Here is a 21,656-nt window from a genome sequence, read left to right on the forward strand (position 1 = left end):
TTTGCCTTATATAAAACCAGGGAACTATTTCAGCACCTTTAAATTTAATTTTTTTTCAGGAGATTGTATTTAGCATTTAAGCATTTAAAGCATTTAAATGCCCAACCAAGAATGACCGAAGATACTGATGCCGGTAAAAATATCATTTTAAACTCTCAGTCCAGCAAAAAATCCTATAAAAGAAACATAAGAAGTAGGATCATCCCGCTGAAAGAATGATACTTTTAAAGGGTGTTTAAAAATATCATGAGAGTCAATCTGATGGAACTACATTCTCATTTTTCATATGGTTATTTTACTGTTTTACTTATATTTATATCTTCTAGTAAAACTATTTGAGTTTAAATTGAGTTTGACTTAACAGAGGAAAGAAAGATTGGAAACAACTACGTACCGGCATTGAAAATATTGCTGAAAAGAAGCTCTTCCATATAAAACAAACCTAAGATGACACTCGCTGAAAAATAATATTGCTCAAATGAACTGTTTAATTATGCGATTTCATATACAATATTTAACATAGAAAGAAATGGTTTATAAGAAATTAACAGCAAAAAATTAAACATAAAATTTTAATAAGTAGCATCATTAACTGATCAGTAATATCTTAGCTATCATAACCTTATACAGACAAAATTTATTTTTATAATAATGGATAAGGGTCTAACAAAAATAACACGATTATTTTTTATGAACTAAAATAGCTTGAAATCAAATGATTTCTATAAAGCACATTAGGGGGAAGGACTTTAAACACATAATAAAGTCTTAGGTTTGCGTTGAGGACTGAAAATGACGATCTATTGAATTGATATTGTTTCTTGTTTTAATTTTGTAATATTCCATTTCATATCTTAAACTATCTACGTTATTAATATATATAATATTACTTTGCACCTGTAAACAAACATATATATATAGGAAAAGAGAAGCCTAAGTAAAGTAAGTGTTGGAGTTTACATATCATGAAGAGTTTTATTATTGTAGCTCATGTCTTGGTTGGAGTAAGGACTTCTGAGGTTTCCTAGTAAGTTGTATTTCTTATGAAATAAATCTTTATTAAATTTTATCTCCGCATATAACAGGTCATCCTTTTAGTTTCAAGAATCATGGCTTGAAATGAAAGAAGAACCAACTGATGCAGTAGAGTACTTAAAGCAGTTTGGTGTTTGCGAGGTCAATGGCACTGTATATAGCAAAGGTCCAATTACTATGGAATGTATTCAATTGACTGAAGAGGGTTAAAAATCACATATCTAGAAAACAATAGATCTGCAAACAATGAAATATATTTATTCATGGTGTGGATAAATTATCATTTATACATAATTAATAACCTCATAAAATTTATTGAGGGAAGTTAGATTTAAAAATATAATCCAATAATGAACTTGTAAAAACGTATATATTTTTTCAAAATTAGTACTTTCATTCATTCAGGAAACGGATACATTATTTTTGTCATCTTTTGAATTTTCTTCCTACTCTTTTTCTTTATTAGTGTTCTGATCGTTGATTGGATGACCTCGAATGAGCTATTGTTAAGCTTTGGAAAATTCCCTGTTTTAAATAATACTCCTAAAGTTGGGAAAGGTCATATATAAAGTTGTCCAAAATATGACTTTAGACGAGCCTTCAGAGTTTTGAAGTTGCAACCTGAAGTGTATTTTTTTTTTTACTTTCTAACGTGTTATCATTATATGTAATTATTTAGGAGGGAACATCTAAGTATAAAGTGCATGTCCTCATGAATGACTGAGAGTAACATGGATCATTTATTTGAGAGATATAAGTGTAAATTCTTCTAGGACTCAGGAGTATAATTAAAGATCAACATAAGAGTAATTCCTGCCTATATCATGGCCAGATACGGAGTGGATTTACATTTATTTCCTTCATGTCATAGCTGCTTGTAGCTAATTCAATGAAATGTCATGACAGTTGGATCCTCTTCTCTAAAACATACTTCAAATTGTCAGCGTTACCATGTTAATTTTCGATTTCTTTTATTGTAGCATACCAACAGCCCATATTTTCTTCAACTATAATCATGGACAACTTATACCCATGCGGCTATGCTTGCAGCATGGGCCTTCAACATTTATTGTTGGTGGCTGTAATAAAAGTGACATCAAATCAAAGCCAATAAACCGTGCTTTCATTTGTATAAATGTGTTATTAACCCTTTATTTGTGCCCATGGGTAAATTTTACCCCAGATATTAAAAAATGTTTTTTTTATATTTTTTCGATTTTCTAACTACAGATAATTTGTCATGAATATATATATTATGTTATCTTTCCCTATTAAAATAGGGTAATAAACTATTCAGAAGCTGTTAGTGTACTGCAAAATAAATATATAACATATATTTTATAACAGTACACTTCTGATTGAGATATTTAAAAAAAATTAAATTTCAACTATTAGAGAATAAATATTAATATTTTTAACATAATTTTTAAAACTTTTTTGGGAGTGAAGGTCAATCGATTTCAAATTTCTATTTTTTCATAGTCCGTCTTAAACTTTTCATTAAATTTTATTTAAGCCTTTAACGTCCTCGCCATAAAACAAAACAATCAATGTTTTTTTTATCAGACCCCACAGATTTTTGACAGGCCTCTACCAAACGGTTCAGATGTTGACACACAGTAAAGTACATATCTAAAAAATGCCTGATTTTTTATGCATTGAACCAAAGAAATATACTTATATACATCTAAAAATATGGGGATTCAAAATGTGTTCTACCAAACGGTGGCAGAAAGGCGATAATATTTTTGTATAAAACCATTTTTTTTTCGAATTTAAAACATTTATTCTAGAAGGAAGGTAAATATATTCACCCCCTTAACAATTATTAACTTCTCATGTATAATTTATTTTTAGACTATTAGTTATGATTAGCTCAATTATTATTTTTATTTTTGGAGGATTCAAAAACTTGGAATTCTAATCAGAAAATTATAGTTATTTGTTCTTGTTTTTAGTTAGGATATAATATATTCCCATATCTGTTACCCAGTAACTATTCTTTTTTTCAGTTTCTAATTTTGTAGGAAATGTGGCAATATGCTATATAGATCATATCGTGTTAGAGGATCAAAATTATGAGTGCACAATTATTCCCACGCTCTAAAGATATTCATATTTGTATGTTCTTCGATAAATATTAGGGATGCAAAAATAAAAATGACCCCTTGGAACTTTGAATAGTGAATATTCCAATAGATGTAGGTTATTCTTCGACCCTATATTGTTATACTGAATTCTTCTCAGTCATTTCACAACTATTGGTTCTTCACTTTTTATATCTGGTGAAAACTCTTTGGACATTTAATGACTGTCAATTTAGAAGTGTCTAAAGAATTTTCATCAATGAGGGATGTCATCAGGAATATAAATCAGAAAGAGTATAGAAAAATTGTATTGAACAACTAATAATTATCCTATTTTGTGGTCTTCTTATACCCAAGTAAACTCACCTAGTTGATTATTTACATAAAACAATAATATTTTGATTTTCCTTTATAAAAACAATCAGAGTCTACTTTAATTTATTCTTGATATGACTAACTAGCGCCCTCTTCAGAGATAGCTGATCCATAAATAATGACATCACATAAAATGATCTATGTCATCAATTATTTTCAATAATTCCTTATAGTCTGTTTTAATCTGTATAGTTATTTTCTTTGAAAATCAATACCAATGTGTATTAATATTGTATTGCAATACCTCATGATATCAATATTTTTTGATACCCTACTAAATATCATGGAATAAAATAAGACATACGAGAGTATTTGTATATATTTATATATAAAACATAAAATGATATTAATAAAATAATATAAACTATATAATAATATTACAAAAAAAAGTGACACATATATACTTCAAGACATTAGAAAAGTTGATTGACGTTATTATTGTCATATTATCAAAATGCATAAAAAAGACAAGCGTAAGACATTCAAAGCCCTTACTTGATGATTACACGTCTTGTTTTAAACAATATCATATGGATTGGACCCAGAAATATATAATGATGCAATTAGATGGGGATCAAATAACAAAAATCTCTCAAATCCTTCCTCTTTGAAGATTGAGAAGTTCCCGATCTTTCCATGCACTTTCATAGGATATTCGTTGTGTATATCCATCATGGGAATATGATTCACCCCCTTCCATCAGAACTTATATCATCTTTATTCATATAATACCTATAAATTAATAAATAATGGTTATTTTTGAAACTGTTAAATTTAATCTAGTACAAATTCATTAATAAAAAAAACCACTTTTCAATCGATATTTGATTTTAAAACTGTAACTAAACTGTAGCTACATCAAGATTAATAGAAATATAAGGTTATACCATATCACTTTTTGACTGATGTTTGACTTCCACGACAAACTTTTTAATAGTGACGTCAAAGAGTATAACTGTTACAAAGAGTAGCTATATATCGCCTTCTTTGACTGTTAGCGTTAGAGTACCACTTTTATATTCTATGATGTTAAAATCTGTCTTTCTTGCCTAGCAGTCAGGCCTTAGTTAATCAGAATTTAAGAATTTTTGGTTTTTTAAAGAAAATAATTTGGAGTGGTTTTCAATTTTCTTGAAAATAATTTCTCACAGAGATTTTATGTTAAAGTGGAGAAGCTTGGCCTTTACTTTGACCGTCAACAAAAAAGAAATCCAAGGCTCTTTTTGTATTGTCTTGCTGACAATACACCTGGCGTTGTTATATAAATTTTAAAGGACTTTAAGACATATTCTTTATTAAAGACATTTTACAATTTTTTTTTTAGATCAGTTGTAAAAAAAATTAAAGCTTTCTATTTATAAATCTAAGTCATTTAATAAAAAAAATATCTACATTGTGCAAATCCTCATTTTTTTATTCCCTCATGGTGCCTAAAACAAGTGTTTCGAATGTTTTCTATATAAAACCGGCACTTTGCAGCAGCAATGAATGTTTGCAATGGTATTTAATATTGACATCTAATTTTAGAACAAAAATAAATACAAATTACAAATTTGTTAATGAATGTAATTTAATATATTTATTGATGGAGACCATTATGTTTGTATTTTATATATACACATCCTGCTTCTTTTACGCTAAATGTAAAATAATATGTGAAAAGAAATGGGCTTACAAGAGAGAAGAAAATACTAAGAGTAAATATATTTAAGAAAGAGAGAAAATTCATAATTAATAGTATCCATTCAGATATTTCTTATCTTCATTATGTGATCTAGTATTTAAGGACTTTCTAAGCCATAAATAGAATGACCATTCATTATTCAAAAATAATGGTGTCAAATGATATAAACCGGGCCAGTCGTTATTATTTACTCGTCTTTATTATGTAAATTTTCTGAGGTAAGATTAATTTTTTTTTACATTTTTCTTATGAGCAATGTTTTAGAACACATAATTAGTTGTCGATTGCTAAGAAAAACATTGTCTAGTTACAACCATGAGCACACAGTACAAGAAGAGGCTTGATATAGAAGTACTCCTCTGTGTGGAATTTATTGACAATCTCTTCCATGCATGGATGCATTGTAAATCGTCTTCTTCAAAGTCCCAGTCGGATTGTTTTATAAGATAATTCCACGTGGATCAGTACTGCTATTTCAATCCTCTTCCTGAATTTTGAAGGGGGTATCCACAGATTATTTTTTTTCATAACATATGTTAAATTTTCAAAAATGTTTTACTGATTTGTTTTCCGTTTTCGGAAAAAGTAAATACACCTCGGAGGGCGGTTGGAGATTATAACGAAATAAAATATTTTCCCTCTATAAAATTCTGGGATGTTTTTATGCTGATATCATATTATAAATAACATAAGTTCTTCACTGGCTTTTTTATATGCAAATGAAGAGATACATACCAAGGATTAAACATTTTTTTAAATCAAAGGATAAAGTACTAACACTTTTAGTTCAACCAAAAAACTGGGTAATTTTGTATATCTAAACAGCTTGAATTTTATCTTTCATCTTATGAATTAATGAAATAGTGCCTCTTTTCTAAAAATTGATATGTATTGATTTAGATTTTTCATATGTTTGCAGATTCGATCATTTGGGTTATCAATATTTTGTTGACAGCTTGGTCCTTGATGTCAAAAATTATCTTATTAAGACATTTATTTTTCTACATTTTTGACTTCAAGGACCAACTTGTCAACCAAAATATTAAATAAAACAATTTTGAAAATTTCAGTTATGTTTTGACATACAAATTCTCTGGGTTCCCCCTTTATTTTTTTTTACATTTTCCTCTAAACTTCAAAATACAAACCTCTAAATTGAATAAAATATGGTGCCTATAACCCTTTATGATATACATATTTTTTATTTATTTGAAATTGCACAATTTTTACACAAAAATTGTGCAATTTAGTCCCTGTGTACTACTCATGGTGGCAACTACGTCAATACTTTTCTTAGTAATTGACAGTTAATTATGTGTTCTAAAACATTGCTAATAGGAAAATTGTAACAGAATGACTCTGAACTCTGAGTATTTGCCTAAAACAGATAATGAAAAATAATGATGAGTTGAGTCAGTATGTGGGTAATTGTCGTTTTTAGCTTTTATAATTCAAATGACCTATTTTGGTAGAAAATAAAGTTATTTAGCCAAAACACAAAATTGCTTTTGGAGCTCAAAGTAGAAGAGATATGGGGTTTAGCTATAAATCAAAAAGTGAATAAGAGCGTTTTCTAAATTTATTCAAAATCAAAAAAGTTATGGTAAAAATTAATTGGTCAAAATCTCAATTTAGTTTTTTTTTTGTGTGCAAAAAAAAAAAATGAAAAGTTTGTTGGATTTGTAGAGAAAATAAAGTTTGTAGAAGTTTGTCTGGATATTCGTTTGCATATAAATTTGACACATAAAAATTGATTTTTAAGTCAAATATATATCAATTTCTTAATAATTTTGATCTGGAGTGATTTGATGATAATTTTGAATTGGGTAAACTTTAAAAAATAGGGAACACTCTAGTATACAGTATATATAAAAATGTATAGGTATATTTATGTTTTGGAAATAATTTGAAATTACATTTTTTTGATTTAATACAAAATTGGACACTTTTTCAAAAAAAAAAAAAAAAAATTGGATGACATTTAATGGCATATTTTTTTATCAAAAAAAAAAAAAATGATATTCTTATGACACGTGTTTTTTTTTTTTTGTTAAAAATTGGCTTTTTTTAAATTATTATTTTTTTATTCTCTTTATGGCGCGGAGTCTTCGTAATACTTTCTAAGCCTTTGCTTAGCTGGAACGGTATATTATTATGTAAAGAAGCAGTGTTCAATTAGAACACAAAATTGTTTTTGATCCATTGTTTAGACAATATCAAAAGTAGTGCAACACTTAGAACAATAATTCTGATAGCTGTCTCTTGAAGATTTGTACAAAACTAAAGTGAGTAAACCTAAATTTACCTAAAAAATAGCGCCATCTATATGTGAAGCCGGATTTTTTGAGTCCATGTGTTTATACTACATTTTGACTACAACTACTGTCTTTTATATCGAAAAAACAACAAAATGTTTGTGTGGGAGGGATTACGATGTATATATTCAATGACTTACTTGAGCATACCAGTTAATATTGAAAAAAATAGAAGGAATCCAATGATGAGAATGAGGAAAGACCAACTAGAGACTTCATCTCCAAAGTTTGTATTGCTTATATTTCGATCAAGTGTCACGGATACTTGGTCTGCTATCGTACTAAAATTACCTGTCATTATTAGATATTTCCCTAAGGAAATCAAGTGTATGGTACAGAAACGAAAACGGACGGTTCTGAAAAAGAAATGTTCGTTCATATTAGAATTTTAGAAAGAACGTTTTTCTACTGTGTTGAAAAAATAAATAAGTATTTGTATGTTACATATATTAATATGTCTATTCAATTATCATCTGTGGGTATCATTGGCTTAAGAATATTTCTGTCGACGAGGATATAGCAAAGGGATGACGGTCACATATATAAATATATATTTACAATATACATGTGAAGAAAAAGTAATGTTAGATAACATAATACATATGTAAGCTATGTCTAGTAGGCTAAAACCTTTACCCTTAATAATATATGGGCAGTTTTGAGGAGGTTTGATCAACTTTTTCAAAGTTTGAAAGCAGAGTATAGGGGAAAAGTTGTTTATCAGAATACAAATAATTTTTGTAAAATATGAGAGTGGGTTTCAGAGGTTCTTCCCAAACATACTCGTATACCGGGCGGTCTATTGAAATCTGAGCACTTCTAATTCAATAATAAAATGAGATTGAGTGATTGAAATTTGTTCATATTTCGATACATTAAAGCATGAGCAATTAGTTACAGCACCAAACAAACTTGAGCTCCTAACTTACACACAAGTTGAGAAATTGACACTTGAACGTGATCACCACTTTTGACACCAGCAATGAAAGAAACCTATCTCCCCCGTTACAAAAATCTTTTGAGTTCTTTTGAACTCTTTTTTGACCTATTTGGCTCAAATATGAAGGCCTGCAGTGTCCGTCATCCAAACACCGAGGCCCTCAATGCTACTCTCAGCCAGCACTGGGGCGCTATGACAGGGGACTATATCCACAAAGGTGCCAGGCCTTCCGCCACCTCCTAGAATCCATCATTGCCGCTAAGGAGTGCAAAATTCGTTATTAAGAGAACTAGGACAAAAGATTTATTTATATAACTAATTATGTTGAAATTCTATTGTTAATTAATTAATTATATCTTGTTGAAGTTTATGATTTAAAGTGTTCAGATGTAACATTTATAAATTGGTAAAATTTATTGGTATGTTAAAAATGAACGTGTCACCCAGACAATTTAAAGAATGTTTTAAAGATCATTAGGTTTTCCAATACATAGTCAATAAATATTACTTTTTTCATCACTTAAGGATTAGCTATGGTTGATAAGCCCAAGAAAAGGTGTTCAGAAAACTCATAAAAGGCAAAAACAACTGCTTAAATGGTCACAACAACGGGGGTAGTTACATTGGATGTAGCATTATAATTAGCAATTGTGTGTATCCTTCATGATAATAGTATGTTGTTATATAAGCACCTAAATAAGGGGAAATTTTTTTGATGCCCTTAATAAGGAATATTAGCTTTTGCACTAAATCTTTACGATGGATTTATTCTAACATTTTTTTATTAGTATATTTATTGTCTAATTTTATTATTTTGACATTTACTTTATTATTAATAATTAGTTAAATTTCATCGGTAGAGATGTATCTATCCTGTGCAGAATTGTATATAGCAACTTCCACAAGAAGAAAAAGGGGTGATTATCTTTTGATTAAACTCTACGTCTCGCTTGTGTTTTGCAACCTAAAGTTACGACATATTTAACTGATTTCATGTCAGAACAAGAAATATTATTTGGATCAATCTATTATTTCAATACTCTGTATATATAATTTTTTGTTATTAGTTATATGATTCCAATTGTTTAATTTTGTATATTTAACATAAATGTATGATGGTTTATTTTTTAGTATGTAGATTATATTTAATTAAAGCCTTCTTTTTCAAACCTGGAACTTCAAATATATTTTGAAATACTCTACTTTGTTGTTTCATTAGCTATTATTCTGAGAATAGGTTCATAATGAATTACAATTTCATGGAGTGTGACGTTTTCAAATCTGTGTAACGGATAAAAAACGTCTTAGTCAATTATACGTAGTATATCTTCATTAAACATTTTGCTAATAAATACTTTCGTTATACCCTCAAAAATCATAATAAAGCAGGCAGATGATAATCACATCAGTATTTTAAACAATGATACCATAAGTCTTTCTCCCCCCTTTCTCCTTACACGCGTTTTTCTCTACAGAATTATCAACTTTAGTAATGACGTTCCATTAAATTAGTTGCAAGATGATGGAAATAAACAGAAAACTCATCAAGGCTACTCTCCGACATAAATTAATAAACGTATTTGTGGTTTTTCACTTTATAGTTAATACGTATATCAATGTTATCTCTCCAAGATTGAAAAAATAATGAGTTCAGCTGTAGAAAATAAAAATCATAAATTCATGTAGCAACTACAAAAATCCCCTCTTCCATTATAGTATTATTTTTTTCTATGTCTAACACCATTCATCCTTTCTTACAGGTAAAGGGAAACTGACCTTTATAATTTTTTTATAAAGATTAACTATTTATTAGCTATTGACTGTGATTAATAATTATTATGTTAGACGATATTGAAATATAATTGATTCCGTCTTGATGCTTAAAGATAAAAATAACAAATAATTTAATAGAAAATACAAAGTTTGGTAATGCTGGAAGAGAATATTTCAAAAATTGAGAAAATACAAAGTGAGGACCCAAAACTTGCAATATCATTTTGATTACAATTTTATCACCCTCATTTTTAATTCGTACAATATAAGAAAAAACAACGCGTGTACAATCTCCTTTCTGCCCAGGACAGTGCCGAGAAGGCTTCATACAACGTTAGCATCTCCATCCGGACTGCCTACAACATCAAGAAGTTTATTACAGCCTCATACAGTCAAAAAGAGTCATTCCTTCTGGAACAACAATATGGCTGACTGCCGGCCTACCTCCATGTGGCCCTCCTCCATCCCACACCTCAACCCCCTAGAGAGTTGGAAGTATCTCAGAGAAAAATGTCTGCCACACCTCTCATCCAATTTTGGATTTGCTCTGAGCTGAGCCATAATGACAGCGTTGCACGCCTTGATCACGCCCTTCATCGTTCAGAGCTGCTAAACAGTTTGCCGGCGTGTCGAGACTGTTTTTGCTTGTGAGGGTGTACTTATTGATGAAAAAATATAACTTAATGTACATTGAATGTTAACGTATCACAACTTAGTTTTGACTTGTTGTTTCTTGATTATATAAAAATCCCTTTTCTCCTAATTTAGTCATGATACTGCGTGTGTTGGATCCCACTCTGTAAATATATATGCAAAGCTTTAAATGAATCAGGGAATCATCAAATCACACATTTTACTTCGAATCATCTTTTAGGTATTACAAATATAATTATGATTTTCAACTCACTCTTATATATGCTATATACAAGTAGTAGTTTATATAATTAAGCAAACTGTATAACTCATAAAGCCTTATTTAATTCTTTATTGGCCAGTGATCACCAATGGCATCATTATTTTATTGTAAGAATTAACTAATATATGATCTACCATATGATAGAATAATTATGTTTTTTTTTTAAACTTTATAAGGTGGAAACTTACAATAAAATAAATGAATTAAGAGCTTAAATTTGAATCTACATTTCGACACTCAAGTGTCCAATGACGCCAAATGTGATCATATTCAAAAATGGGTTAAAAAAAAATCTTCGTTGAATCAAATGCAAAACCAAAAACTTCAATTTGCAACAAAAAGTGACAGCTTTTGACTCACTCCTTCATAATTAGACCAATATTGAGTTAATTACAACATCTGTGCAACATTAATTACCAACAGTTTATTGATGTTATATCATTTCCATTGAATCTGTTAAAATTGTTAATTTATTATATATTTGTATATAATATAACTGTAGGCATTTGAACTTTTAAATCGTTCCCTCCAATATAAATTGGTCATTTTCATCAAAATTGTCAAAAAATGCATCGTTAATATCCAATTATTGTATACTCCTCATTACAATAAATGCAAATGATTCGTCTCATTTTTGAGTTTCAACTTGTACACCATTTGTTTGTAGGTATACACATATGTATAATGAATATATGTAGACCCACTCTATTACTATTTCCTTTTTTTGGAGAGGGGATGAGGGGTGTTTGAGCCCTCCTAAAATTTCGGAAGCCCGCCTTATTTTTGAGCATATCTTACATGTATATTTTTATAAGTATATTTTTGGTGTTATCACACATGGAAACTAAAAATGGTCGAACAAATTGCTTTTGGTCTTTTCTATAACAATTTTGACAGAATGTTTTAGAATTTTTTTTTATGAGAAAAACATTTTTTTTTTTTAATTATTTTATAATGTTATGTATGTTTGGTATATATTTTTGTTAATAATAAAAACCCCTTTAAAAATAAAAACAAAAAATAACTATTAAAAAAATGACAAATTTAAAAAAAAAAATCCTCAAATTGTGACATTTTAATTTTTCTTAGGCAAGAAACATTTTTTTAAATTTGGATCACTATACAAATTCTGCAAAAGGGAGAGGGGTGATATTACCCCCTTGGCTTCTATGTTTTTGGTACTATTGCACTGAAAGTAATCCTAATTAGGGAATAGAATAGTATTCCTATAAATGTGGTATCTTGTGATGCCTTCCCTAAGATATTCAAGGGAGTAATTTCTCCCAAAGAAGACCAATTGATATTTTCCCCCCACCTATTGATATTCATGCAAAAGGTTAGATTTCTAATCATGACAAATAAAAAGAAATTTTGTACGATGATTCATTTGACAGTATTTAGGGTCCAACCTGTAATTTATTATTTATACAAAATCCCAACGTGTACAGGTATTTATCAGTCTCAAAATTTCGCCATCCTATCCGGCCCTTTCTGATATCTTAAGGACACGTCCATATCAGAAACTAAGGCTGTCCCATAGAACATCTTTTTCTAAAGGATATCATCATTAATATCCCTTTGTGACGTCATCATTGATCAATCTTCACCAATGTTGACCAAAATAATAAATACTTATATTAAGTCTTAATTAAGAATAATGTCAAACTATTCTCAGGCCTTAAAAATAGTTCAATATTTATTAAAATAATGCCTAAAAGAGGCAAATATTATAGGTATATATTTTATATACCTATAATACGTGCATTAAATATAGGAGGATATTGATTTTAAAACTTTATGAGCACTGGGGGCGATTTTTATTTTTATAGTCTGTCAGAACTTAACAAAAAAATAAAATGAAAGAGCATTGTTGGTCGTCCATGTAAACTATTCAAAAAAAGTACCTACAATCAGAAGAAACTCTTACTCTAAGTAGTTCCTACTAAAAGCTTAGTGTTATTATAATATCTTTATTCATGGAGGTACCATTGATAGAGTGGATATTTTATTGTTACTATTTTATCTAATAAGCTTTATTTCTGCTTCTCTCTTTCTTACCATTACTTCACTAACTAAAAAAAAAGAGTTTTCGATCAAAATAAATATTATGTAGCTCAAACTATGTATTTCTACAAATCTAGAGGCAAAATGAAGAACACGTGATCAATATTTGTACAAAGTAGAAGTCGTAGCCACACTAATTTTTGTCCGCTAGGGAGAATATAACATACCAAAAAAACCGGGCAATTCTACTTTGAACTCGAGTAGAAACTTGTATTTTAATAGGCGCGAGTAATTTGTAGCTATATAGCGTTAATTAGAAAAATGTAATTTAAAAAGTAAAGAATAATGCTCAAATTGAACTAAGACACTAGAACAGGTGGCTTTCACTCGAGAATGGTAAATAGACAAATTCAGGGCTTTCACTCTCAGTATGTTGATAACATTTAAAGTCGGTTATGCAGATAACCTCACAAATGTCATGAAGAACCCTGTAGATACCTTGATAATCTCGCTCCAAAGTATTTATACTGACGAGGTCTTGTAGAGATTAAGGTTAAATTCTTGCTTCACCAAGCGGTGTATCGTGGTGTGGCTGTCGTCAAATTCTAAAATAAGCCTATATTTTGAAGGATAATAACTGTGAGAATTTGGATGATATTTCAATCATTATTTGACGCCATTTTTTTTATTATAAAAGTGTTCCCCACTTTTGAATTGATTCTGACGACCCTGGCAATTAATGAGAGCGCAGGTTTTCTTCAAATATTTTAAAATTATATGTGACGTAATTGTAAATTCTTGGTAAGCATTCAATCAAAAGTTATAAATATTCAACATTATTAGAACTCAAATTATAACACTGGAAACCTCATTAGATTTTATGTGGAAAGTCCATAACTTTAGATGAAATAGTTATAGGAGAATTATAAAATTAATATGATTTTTTTATAAGAATTTTGTTTAACTAAATTTGTTATTTTAAGCAAAAAGCTGTAATAGTTATAGGTGATACTAAAAAAAGGGTAAAATTAGCAAACTGATGGACCGTTGGCCTACGTCTACATAAATACTTTACAAAACAATTCAAAATTTGTATATGATGAATTTAGAGCCAAATAAACACTGTGAAACTCTAAGATTTTAACATTTTCTGAATTCAAGAAACGGTTTCACTCTAATATAAATTAAAATTTCATTATTCATAACTTCATTCAAAATAGTTAAAAAAATTATGTCAACTTATTAGTTTCAACTATATTTTCTATACCTCTCATGATGATCTTTTTGACTGAAAACAATTTCCAATTTCGTTCATACATATTGAGAGTAATGCATATTTAATACAATTAGAATTTTTAAATGTCACCAACAATTGTACGTATTGGTATATATGTCATGCAGAGTAAAACATGGATTACAATTTGTGTCAAAGATATATTAATCAACATATAAAATGATATTTAAAAAAAGAAGTAAAAAACATTTGGTGGCAAGATTAATGCACTTTTTTTACCCATTCGGCTTATGCCAATTCCACTTATTTTCACCCGGCATACACTTTTTTTATATTGCTAAATGCATAAAATATTAATACCTAATCTTCTATATTAATAACACAAAGTTCATCTGTACAAGAGTGTTCTGAAAAGTTTCTGTACTTTGAAAAATACAAGACATTTTTTCTAAACTTTTTATTTTCTCTTTCAACATGGGTCTCTTTGTAACTTTGCACACATCTCCCAGGGATGCTCCAACCCCTGTAACTCCTCCAAATAATACTCGGCGTTTTTCAAAACCAAATAATTGTTTCCGTAATACTTTTTCTTTTTGGCTCATTTACTCTGATTTGCACTGACGCTTCAAATTTTATCACAACAAGCGTTTTTATGTCTGTGAATCTATTTAAAGGTTATACTTTAAAAACAAATAGAAACAAGGAATGAAAGTAGAAAAAAGAGACAGAAGGAGGGGTGTAGAAAAATACATGGGGAGAATAGAAGCGGGGGGGGGGCACAGAGCAGGAAATGAATATTAAAGGAAAAAAGAAAGTAGATATGAATAGAGTACTTTATCTCTATCTAAACTTACGTAGTCATTATATCATTATTTATTTTTTCATTGAAATTGTTACTATAATACTTTCATTCTTGAGGAGAGAATATCTAAGTATAGAGTGACTACGTTTGAGTTACTCACACGTAGTTACTAATATACATGGTATGATGTATTGTAAGTCCTGTTTGGGTAAAACATTAAGTTTTTGAGCAGGGTTCACTTTGAATCTCATTTGCACTGCGCCATTACAACATTGGAACCGGACATTGAGGCATTCGTTAAGGTAAATGAAATGCAAAAGTCTCATTAACCTGTATGCATCTAGTGCTCCATTTTTTGTATTTTTATGGTCCAAATAAATTGACAAAAATCTTTTACTATGTATTTTATTTCTTTGTAATAATTATTGTAAAAAATGTTAAATAATTAAACGAAAAAGAAAATCGAATATTTACGTCTTCACTTAATTTGTAAAAAGTAAATTTGTAAAAGACTGATGCTCTGGTCGGAAATTGAGAGTTGACTCACTAAGAAGTGGAGAATTGGAGAAAAAAAGGTTAAGAATCCCTGTTCTATATTCTAAAAGCAAAGTTTCTTTGTTTGTTAACGCCTAACAACTCCAAACAATGCCTGGTAGTATACCACTAGTGACATTAAAAAATGATACCATCCCTTATTTTGTTTTTCAAAAGCACAGATTTCCAAGAAAATTTTCTGGGCGTTTTCTTTCTTCTTATGAATCCTTATTATATTCAGAGGCAGAAATATCACTTCCAAAAATATTTATCATTTTTCATTGGAATCAGCTTAATCATTCCGATTTATACTTTTTATTTTTTAGTCTAAAATATATTGATGGACATATTCGCATATTTTCGCGTCATTTACATTAATATTCTAATGGTACAATCCATGTTAGCTTTGTTCCAGACAATCAACAGAAAATAATACTTAATGTAAGTTAGATTTTATACATAGGCATCACTAACTCAAAGTACGGAAAGCTGACAAAATAATTGTTAGCGATTAGTATTCTTACAATTTTGGCATTCCCCTAATCACAAATCAAAAGAACATTAAAAAAATAAGCTTTTTGTAAAAATATTATACAATCAAACTAAAATTAAGGGGTTAAAATGGTAAAATAAAAGTAAATCGTATATTTACTTTCCAAACATTGAATGGGTTAAAATTAAATTTGTCAATGACTCATACTGTGGTGGGAAATGGAGAGTTGCCTCTCTAAAAGTGGAGAATTGGAGAAAAAGGTCAAGAAACCCTAGCGAAGGTGACTAGTTTTTTTTCGTTACCAATTTTTGGCACAAGTACTTACCCATGTCAATAAACACCCAAATATATGTAAATGTTGTAGAAACGTGACATCTGGTTACAAAAAATGTATATATTTAGCATATTCAAAATTCTTTTTAATATATGCATGTTCATAAATATACAAAAACGAAGAGTCTAAAATATTCATCCACTACAACTCAGTTTTTAATGTATTGCTTTACAAATATGCATAATAATAAATTAGTTATTATGACAGCAATAAAATTCTTGTTTTTAAAGTAGGAAAGACATAAACCGAGATCTTAAAAGACTGAATGAATTAAGACTATTGTTAACAAAGAATCATCTCACTTTTTGTCAGCTGTTGATTTATCTGCTCTTAAATCATATTTAAAGCTAATCATAAACCAATTGCCAAAAATAATATTACTCGAATTCACCTTTTTAACTGAAGTAATAACAAATTAAACTCTCCAAAGACAAGAATAAGTTCCATATGGCAAAGATGAAACAAGAAAAAGTGCGCCATCTTGCGTGGGAATAAAGATATCACTACGACAGTGTATCTACTCAAACTGATAGTAGAAATAAGACGAGTCTTGTAGCCGGATACAAAATACCCACGTATGGTGTAAGTAAGCTCGTATTATCCAAAAAGATCCAATACCTGGATCGGTTCGAACACCAAAATTTTTACAGATAATATAAAAGATTCGAGGAGGTTCCCATATCTTAGAAAGATTACAGTTATAATTAATACTTAATAGTGCCTATAAAAAGAAATATTATTACCTAAATGGAACGTAACATCTCTTTTTATCTAGATTAGGGATTTGAGCGATATCTACATAAACGGTTGCATCGCATGATTATACCACAAGGTGTTATTTCACTAACACACCAAAGTATTAAGCTGTAAACAGCTATCAACTCAGGGGCGTCTACAGGGAGCTGCTGGAGGGATCTCCTCACAAATGAAGGGATTTTTGCTTTTTACTAGAAATTTTGTTTCCAAAAAATGTATTATTTTATTTTTATTTTTCCAAACAATTTAATTTCTCTGTGAATAAATAAGGATTTTTGATAAAATTTCCCAAAAAATTTATTATTTAAATTAAAATTTTAAAAAAAATTTCCCCAAAAAAATTAAATTTTCTCTAAATAGCTTTGGATTTTTGAAATTTTTTTCTAAAAAATTTAATTTTTTTTGAATAACTATAGAGTTTTGAAATTTTTTGAATAGTTATTATTGATTAATAATTACATAGTTGGAAGAATTGCCTATCTACCAACTAACTTTTCCCTCGTTTTTTTTTTGTTTCTTTTAGGAGGATAGATTGCGAGATACGATAAAGGTAACGCCATTATAACAATAGTTCAAATAATAAGTAGAAACTTTGTAGTAATGTTGTAATAGTAATTAAATTGAGTTATTCATAGTTCCTGCATCAGTAAACAGTCAAAATGTACCTTTAATCCGAATCCTATTTTATTAAGGTACGAACTTATAGTAAAAACGCTCACGAAATTTGAGACAAGTATCCATCTAATGTTTGTTTCGGATCTGGTTCCAAAAGTTCAGGTATTGGAAATTTACTCAAATATTTACGTCTAAAGATTTGAAACTACCTATATCCGAGAATATGTGGATCTGTCTTATATTAAGCTAAAAGGAGCGTTTTCTAATTTGTTTTAATCTTAATTATTTTTAGGGTGGTTTGCGCCAAACCAATAAACAAAGGGGTGAGACACCACTGTCAGCTAGGGTATACATAGATACATGTCCTATAGGTATTACTTTTTTGAAATTCCAAAATTTGGTAATATAAGTAAAAAGGTTAAGAACCACTGTTCTAAAAAAAAAAAAAAAAAATGGATGTATCTTATCTCTACCATAAAATATATAGTATTTATAGCCTTCAAAATTTAAATTATATTTTCCTTGCACGAATACTATTCTAAATGTTATGTAGAAAGCTCTCCTCCGCGCTAGAGCAATAATAATTTCTCCCTTTCCGAAATCATATAAAAGGGTTTGTCCTCAATATTATCATTTTGAAATCTCTCCCCTTCTTCTCGCACTTGACAAAATTCATATTGAGATATGTAAAAATAACTAGGATCCCGGGTAACTTATATATATTTTTTAAAGTGTATGTTGGTCACTTACAAAACATTCCAACTCTTAATGATTAATCTTCCCTATTTTGAAGACGCAAATGCCATCAGCAGACCTCAATCAGAAGATATATCGTCTCTAAGAGATATCATATTATGACTAGGGGTGGGAATAATGTCTAAATTGATTTGAGTGTAAAACCCACGCCTGAGAGAATATCATAAATAATAATAAGGTGACTTTCATATCTGCTAACACTAACAGGGATCACTTTAAGCTATAGATCTCCTTGATTGATGATACTATATATTTTTCAAAATAGGGAAGAATCTATATTAATAAACAAAAGTTTGTCTGTTGGTCTGTGGATGATTCATTTTTGAGTGTGCGCTATATATATTATAACTCCCTGACTACTTGATCTAAGAAATACCAATGCAGTAACGAGTGTGTGTAGCTAAAGCTTGGCGTGTTATTTTTACGATGCCCAAGATTTTCACATGTCTACTCATATACTAATATTTGTATATACAAAGATCATTATAAAAGTCAACCAAACGTTTCATAAATGGTAGTTTTTTTTGTCTTTCGCCAAGCAACGACTTCGTTATTATTAATTAATTAATTTTTAAGGCATTTGTTTGCCTTTTTGTTACTATTATTCCTCTATGATAATTTACTTCAACCCCTCATATTATTTTCGTTTTAATAACTTTAACTCAAAACTCTGATTTATTTTACAATTTTGTAACCTGACTTACCTGAATGAATCCTCCTTCAGCAATCCATATTACAATGGGAGACCCAAGCAGGCAAATCCTTTAATGTGGGTGTAATATATAGGGGAAAAAATACTGTCTGAAATTAGCAGTTATGTTTCGGTCCTTCGGAAGGATCCCTGTCAAGTAAAGTCACTCATATTGACCACATAAAGAATAAAAATTGCTTCCTGATGACGTCAAAAATAAAATGATTAATCTAAGCCTCAATAACTTATATCCATCTACACTAAAGTTGTTTTTTTATTTAGGATGGAAAAAATCAGGATTTAATTGAACGTAAAGTAACTGTAACTTAGAAATGAGAAAACTTGGAATTTGTAAATTATTTAAATAAAGTTGAAACTTTTAAATTACTTCGATCAAATTTAAAAAAAACAAACAATACATACAAACTATTTTAAATACCCCTGAATCAATTTTTAAGTACAAAAAGAATTTCACATGAATACTGTATCCATTTTGAGAGAACCTTGAAGAAATGGAAATAGACTCTCTAGTATTAATTGGAAGAGGTTAAACATCAAGGTAGCTTGCAAATTGTTAATATGTTAGTCTAAATGGATTATTTTTAATCATTTCCCTATAATTATAGCAGCTGACGAATTTCAGATTGTTCCTCTTTAAATAAATTAGATTATATCAACGAAGAATACCAAGTAATTTATCACTGTCTTAATTAATTTTTTTGCAAAAAAAAAAATCAAAAATCCATAGCTATTGACAAATAATTAATTTTTGGGAAAAAGTTCAAATATTACAATTTTTTCGAAAAAAGTTTCTAAAATCTACAACTATTCATAAAAAAATTAATTTTAAACATAATGTTTTTGCTCTGTTTTTTTTTTTTAAAGAACTCTTTCAAAATAAACTTTTAACCCCTATTTTGGCGTATTATTTTTTTTTTTTTTTTTTTTGTAGGGGGAGCTACACCTTATACATTTTCCCAAGGCAGTTAAACTTCTAAAAAGTCTTCAAGACTTTGTCACCCTTCAGAAATTTAAAAAAACTAAAACCATATTCCATTACGTCATTTTCCTTGGGATTATTGGACTAACCTATCGGGAGCCAATAATTTTTTTAAACACATTTTATAACAATATCCATTCTATAATAGAATGGAACAAAAACCTTTGGCATAAGATAATATAAAAAGAAATGCCCAATATTTATTATTTTTAAAATTTGATACACTACGTATTTTTATATTACAATCTTTTCTTTTTATCGTTTTGTATATTTTATTATGAGTACTCTTTTGAATCCAATTTTTTTTATTCATAGTTGATGACCTTTAATTATTATTTTTCACACTAATTAAATATTAATTAATTTTTAACCTTAACATTGCTTTTCCTTGGAATTGTATAATGTTCCATGAAATTTAACACACTTTTCCTTATTAATATAAAGGTTGATACTAGGTAATCACTGGATTTTGGAACTCTTTTTTTTTTCACTTTCTCAAATCTATGTTATAGAAACTATAAAAATACTCAAAGAAGTTAGAAATTAAAATTTTCTTATATAATTAGTAATAGGGAGAAATTATTCCGATCTAACTCATCAATTTATACTTCGATTCCAACAGGAACTAAAACGTCTAACAAATCTTCGGCCTCACTCTTCATTATTCGTGAGCATACTCACTCAATACTTAGACGTTTTCTTCTCAAGAATAATAATAAAAAGAGGTTGATAATTTTTTTTAATATGATTGTATGAGCCAGGAGGAAGTTCTTCAGCTTAGCTTGTTACTACGCCTCATTTAACGTACATTCCTTTATTTTTTAAATTTTTATATAAAGTACTACCCTTTTTTTCTTCTTTAATATGAGTTGAACTAAATACTTGATAGATTTAATCCATTTTATACAGTGGTATATTTTAATTATTTTCTTCTTTATACTCTATTGTTATATGATAAACATCCACTATATACTATATTGTATGACTGTTGTACATAAAAACAGATATAGTTTGCTATATTAACATTGATAAAATGATATTACCAATCAGTTAGTTGTATCAATGTCTTCTAAGATTTACCAACTAACACATGTAAATAACTCTCATGCTCCGTTGAATAATTGGTTTAGTAAGACTTATGATATTGTTCATGTTCAAAAATAGTTTGTCTTATTCTTAATTGAGAATTAATTTATATATAAATGTTGCAGAATAATTTACTTTGAATTATGGAATTTAAATAAAGAAGAATATACCTACGCAAAAGAGAGAATGAGAACAAATCAAAATTTCTTAATATACAAGAGTAGGT

General features: G+C 28.9%; 1 long non-coding RNA gene across 1 annotated transcript; it reads right to left on the reverse strand.

Moving 5' to 3' along the window:
* Nucleotides 1-458: 458 nt before the first annotated feature.
* LOC139907559 (uncharacterized) lies at nt 459-1,211 on the reverse strand. Its single transcript, XR_011784249.1, has 2 exons — nt 961-1,211; nt 459-897 (listed from the first exon to the last, which is right to left on the reverse strand). It is a non-coding gene; the product is annotated as an uncharacterized lncRNA (long non-coding RNA).
* Nucleotides 1,212-21,656: the final 20,445 nt, after the last annotated feature.

Source organism: Lepeophtheirus salmonis, unplaced genomic scaffold, assembly GCF_016086655.4.
Source record: "Lepeophtheirus salmonis unplaced genomic scaffold, UVic_Lsal_1.4 unplaced_contig_8701_pilon, whole genome shotgun sequence".
NCBI classification, from domain to species: Eukaryota; Metazoa; Arthropoda; class Copepoda; order Siphonostomatoida; family Caligidae; genus Lepeophtheirus; species Lepeophtheirus salmonis.